Source organism: Anabrus simplex, chromosome 12 (assembly GCF_040414725.1).
Source record: "Anabrus simplex isolate iqAnaSimp1 chromosome 12, ASM4041472v1, whole genome shotgun sequence".
Classification (NCBI taxonomy): domain Eukaryota; kingdom Metazoa; phylum Arthropoda; class Insecta; order Orthoptera; family Tettigoniidae; genus Anabrus; species Anabrus simplex.
The window spans coordinates 13,497,370-13,503,369 of record NC_090276.1 but is presented as its reverse complement, the minus strand read 5'-3'; the positions used below and the strand labels follow the sequence as shown (position 1 = coordinate 13,503,369).

At 39.6% G+C, this 6,000-nt stretch overlaps 1 protein-coding gene across 2 annotated transcripts in view; it reads left to right on the top strand.

The window, feature by feature from the left end:
* The first annotated feature begins 819 nt into the window (after positions 1 to 819).
* LOC136884504 (uncharacterized) overlaps positions 820 to 6,000 on the top strand; it is a 77,265-nt gene continuing 72,084 nt past the window's right edge. For both annotated transcript variants that reach the window (XM_067156719.2, XM_067156717.2), the window contains exon 1: positions 820 to 954. The gene's annotated coding sequence lies outside the window, so the exon portion shown is untranslated. The remainder of the gene's footprint in view (positions 955 to 6,000) is intronic.

Here is a 6,000-nt window from a genome sequence, read left to right as displayed (position 1 = left end):
ACGTTTCTTCAGGGGCTTTTTACCAACATTCAATCGGCCAATACACATTTATAAATAGCTACTTATACATCAATATAATATTAGGTGTTTACAACACTACTTAACACCAACAATCCGCCAAAACAACGGTAAACAACATCCCGTGCGATTGGTCATGTTTTTTAATTTTAGTAACGAGTTTTAGAAATGAATCTATGTATAAAATCGTTCTAAAATCACTGGATGGATAGAAAATACGAAAACCGAACCGTAAATACTTTATTTACGAGGCGAAAGATAATTTAATACTGAGAAAGCTACTGGAATAGTTCGTTAAGCACAGGGTCATTATATTACTTGTAATCTCCTGAAAAATACTCAAATAAATTACAACATAATTATCTACACATATCAACCGGCAATTACATTTGACAAAATTGAAAAATATTAAGCAAATGGTTAAATAAAAACAAGTAAATCATTAACAGAAACGCACAAATACAATAGGTCGCGTTCACTGCTAGCCGGCCAGAGGAGACCCGATGACGTCATCAGCCAAAGCCGGCCTGCGCGTGACCCCTACCGTCTAGTCTAGTTACCGTGGTCTAGTCTAGTAACCGTGACTGCGCTCAGGTCCTCCGTGAGTACTCGCAGTTGTAAGCGGAGGGGATCGGTGGAGCCCTCTACCGCTACAACCAGATTACTCATCGGTATTACTCGCTCCGTCCCCACCTCTACTAGAAACCCCATAGCCAGGCAACGAGAAACCCTATGTGGCGGTGGCAGTGATGGGAACTATACGAAAACATTTGAGCATCTTGTTCCGTAATAGGACAATCACATCACATTTGACATTACAACACGTTGTACAGCATTTCATAACAGATCGTTAACATTGAGGTTATAATGATAATCTTAAGTCACGATTAACTTCAAATGAACTACTAATTGTCTCCGAAATGTGACAGTAGAATGGTACGCATTGTCTTTAAGTATATATGCAGTCTAGGTTGTAGATAACAATCATTCGGCAAAATTACAAATCATGTCAATTCGGGATAATCTATCATTCAGGTAAAAGTGTATTGTGTACATTTCCTCCACCCATCAAGATTTTACTGTTTGAATGTAATTGCTACATAACGTACGGTAATTGCCAGTGCTGTAGTGATAGCATAATATTCCTTGAATTTACAGATGTCAGATAATATGCCGAGTTTGCATGCCGTAAATATTGAAGATATGTTTATTTTGTTTAGAAAAAGCAGTAACATGCAAACGAAAAGTAAAGTTTGGAGTCGAGTTCCCTGTTTAAGTGGTCGTATTGTAAAATGTGCTCTGGTAGCTGTTCGAGTGGGGCAGTAGGCGTATCTGAGTTGGTTTTTACTAGTGCACATGCTACTTTGATATGCTTGCAGAGGTTAATATTTACCCACAAGACTTTGTAGTAGAATCCTATAAGGTTTTTCTCTCCCCCTCCGTCCTCCCCTTCTTTGTTTTGTTACTTATGAATAACAGATCTGAAACACTCCTATGCCTTGGAACATTGAAAAGGGGTATATTGATAATACTTGGTAAGAAAAAACTTTTCGAGAAATGTGAATGGGTAACGTAGTCATCAAAACTCTGATGGTGAATTTATGTGGAATATCAAATTATTTGCCTTCTTTAAGGCATAAGCAATTAAGACTTATTAGTTATGTTTGTATGTGTATTGTTATTAGCCTATTAAGGATGTGAATTTTCATATCATTGCATGAATAATAATATAAAACAACAGTTTAAAACTTAAACTTTGGATGTATTCAGTTGCCTGAGGTGTTGAAAAGAGGAAGTATTTTGGATCTCCAGGATAAGCATATATAAAACACTCCTGAGTAATGTGCTGAACAGTCTGTCTGTCAGCCTCACATTTGTACTGTGGAGAAGAAATTTTCTTCCTTTTGAATAGGAGATCATCACACACTCCTTGTTTAGTTCATATGCAGTGAAGTGTTGACCTGGTTATCTGAAGTAGATCAAAACCTGGAACACATTCTGTATGCAAGGTACATCACAGAGTTCTGAAGAAGAGAATATTTGTCGTTCTTTGTTTGGGGTTGAAATTGCTGGCAATGAGGTTTCCAGCCTTTCAAAGTGGAAGGTGCCTTAAACATAGTCTGCTAAGATGCGTGCCATCGAGATCTTCATGGACGGGTGGTTGTCAGTTGTGAAGTATCTTATATTCTCAAGTTATGAAGTATCTTATATTCTCGAGTAAGAGCACTGCACTTACAAAGATGTGGTAGAGGGATGTGGGTTAAGACAGGAAGCCAGAGGGGGAGAGATTTATTAAAGAAATAAAGCATCCGTCCTCCAATAAGGGTGGTCATTCAGATCCAGAATATAGTCAGGTTACAATTTCAATAGAGTTTAAAAAAACATCAGGAAGTGGAAATTTAATTGTTAATGCTGTTATCATCTTCCTTTTTTCCAGGGGGAGTGAGGAAGGAATATTAACCGTGTTCTATGTATAGATGGAAATGAATGATTTGCAGAGAGGTCCTCAGTATCTGTATTACTATTTTTTCTAACTTGCAGAATGGAACTTTCAAATGTTGTAGCAACGTCGATGTCTAACTAGGGACAGTGCTTCTTGCTCCGAACGGTAGGCCTCTGACAGTCCCCCGATCGATAGGTATTTTATATTTTGCTGACACGTAAGGCAAGCACGGAACATAAATACAGTAGCTTGCTTTTCTAGGTCCACATCCCGAGCCTGATTTGAGTCTCTTTCGAAGCGAATGGTGGGATCTTAGACCATTGCTTTACTGTCCTTTCTGTTGATGGCTATGATGTCAGCTCTCCGATTAGCATCATCGGTAGAGATTCAGTGAACTTTCTCGTGCACCCCGCAGCCACACTGTCTCATGGATTGAGCAATCGACGTTCATACATGATGGTGGTGATGGTTGCACATTAGCTCAGTGCTCTGGCAGAATCCCAGCATATGTCCAAGGGTTTCTATCTGGTTGCAGCCATTTTCGCAGCAACGGGTTGTGCTGAATGACCTACCGGGAACTGATCTGACGGCGGTGAGATTGCATGACATCTTCACTGCATTTATATGTTCAGAAGAGGACAGAGGTGATATAATGTAGAAACATGCCATGTACTTCTATATTTTGTGAACATTAAATTAACTTCATGAAATACATTCTACTGCTTGCTGGGCTCATATCCTCAGGAATCAAATTCCAGGTTCGGAATCCTTGAAGGCAGTATTGTATGATGTGGTCATATAATGAATGTACAGTAATTTGAATTCGGTCTGTTTGTTGAGTGTGTTGTTGTTTTGGGATGTAATACATGTATATATATTTTGGAAGTGGTTTGCAGTTTTCCATGCTTGTAATTTATGTCTGCATGTAGTAATAAGTGTCATAAGAGAATTGACGTTTCACGCTGCTCGCACTCCTTCTCCAAGGCATCCTATGGCATAAAGCTCTGTTAGGACTGTCAGCAAGTGTTGATATTTCCTGCATTAGCCGTAGTGCCTGGATGGGGCCCGGATGAAACTTGGGGACAGTGGTAGCTCCACTCACTCATCTCACCTCACCTCACTGCTGTCTGTTGCTGCCTGCTTCACCACTAACATAACACAGCATGCTTAGATTGTATCGTCACCCCGTCATACCCCAGACACACACTTGCGACTTCATGAAAGGAAAATCAACATGATTTCCTTGGATGTTTTGAATCAGAGTTGAGCTACATCTGGACATACAGGAACTCAAAAAATATAAATATATCCCCTCCCATCCCTCTTTCTCAACATCGGTTTTCCTCTTGATGTTCTCAGAGACATAACGTTAGGGCCTGCAGATCCTGTAATGCAGGCAGGCCCAGGTATTCAAGGGGCCCCGCAGACTCCTCGTAAAAAAAAAAAAAACAAGCCTTATGTTACTCTGCACAGAAATGATCAGGGCGGTTTTTTAGTTGATTTTAAAATTATTATTTTTTTTTTTTTTTTTTTACAATTTGTACGTAGAGGAATTGCCACTTGGTTGCCTCTAGCAGCAGTATATTGTGTTGAGTGTAACACGGCAGAGTTGTATCTCTCTATCTTGCTATCTCTCGCAACACCGCGACACGCTCCTCACAAAAGCCCTGCAGCAAATTATTGAAAAATAATTACACCAGTGAAAATTGATACCAAAATATCATATTTTAGATAGAAAATGATACTTTGTTGGTGTGTAGTGCACCTGAGATACAATTATGTACAAAATTTGCCGAACATTTAACTGTTTGTTACACATTTATTAGACAATGTAAAATGCCAGTAAGAAGTTGGTGTAGTAGCAATCAGTCTACTCAGTTTCGAATATTCTCTCTCTACGCAAAGTTAATATTAGACTAGGCTTATCAGCTGTGCAGTTTGATGTTTTTGAAACTTTATTTGAACAGGTTTTTTTTTTTTAAATTGATATAACCGAGACTTCTGTATTGATTACAGAGTATAGTTCTGTAGTTACTGAAAAATGAAACCAATTAAACTTAAATACGAACATCTAAGTGGTGCATAGTTGGCAGCTCAGCAGTTAAACAACGGAGGCAGACAAATAAAACCTATTAAACATTACTCTTTAATAATTGTACAATAATGAATAACCCCTTTGTTTATATAAATTAACAATATATTTCATTACTTCTATCTGCTGCAAATTAAATTTATAGTAGTTATTCATGACACATTGAAATGGAGGGGAAACAGCTACAGATGAAATGTTATCTCTGATACTAGTTCTATAACCAGGCGAGTTGGCCGTGCACGTAGAGGCGCGCGGCTGTGAGCTTGCATCCGGGAGATAGTGGGTTCGAATCCCACTATCGGCAGCCCTGAAGATGGTTTTCCGTGGTTTCCCATTTTCACACCAGGCAAATGCTGGGGCTGTACCTTAATTAAGGCCACGGCCGCTTCCTTCCAACTCCTAGGCCTTTCCTATCCCATCGTCGCCATAAGACCTATCTGTGTCAGTGCGACGTAAAGCCCCTAGCAAAAAAAAAGAAACAAAAAAAAAAAACCTAGTTCTATAGACAAGGAAATCTCCCACAGAATTCAGATAGGTAGCAACTTCTACAAAATAGTTAAAGACATAATATGGAACAAGAAAATACCAACAAAATGTAAGAGTCATATATGAAACCTGTTACGTACCAATCCTGACCTATGGTTGCGAAACATGGACCATGAGAAATAAAGATGTTAGTAGAATCCAGGCAGCAAAAATGAGATTTGTCCATAGTATGATCGGTAAAGCACGGAGGGGACAGAGTCCGTAATGAGGAAATCTGCAAGCAGGCTCAAGTTGTAAGACTGCAGGACAGAATAACAGCACAGCGACTGAGATGGTGTGGACATATGCGACGCATGGGAGATAACAGATCACCGAAACAAATGTATGATTTAAAACTTGAGGGTGACCAAGACTCAGGTACAAGGACATGGTGAAGATTGACATTGAAGAGCGAGGAGATAATTTGGAAAGCATCGAAGAAGGGGAGAACTTCAAAGACCGGAACTGGTGGAGAAGCCTCGTTCGCCAACCCATCGCTTAAGATGGAACGAGGTGGGATATGTACGTATGTATTAGTTATTCATAGACTTTTACATTTCATTTGAGGGGGAGGGGTTTGAATTTTTATTTTGCCAGGCGAGCCCGTGTCACATTTGTTACGCCCCTGGATGTTCTGGATATTAGATTTCGGGATTATCAGGTCCCATAAAGTCAGGAGATGATTGACAGTCTGGTGAATATATCCTTATGCCTTCCACCCATATGGTGTAAATTACAAACTCGACAGGAAGCAAAAAGTAAACCATCTATGCAGCCTAACTGTACTCTCAAGACCTTATCTCTAACAGTGTTTTCCAGTAAGCCCAAATCTAACCAGTCACCTACAGTAATCATTAGGGGTGCCTGTTGACCGACAGCAACCTTTGTTCACACCATGGTTAGTGCACAGTGCATTTGTTTT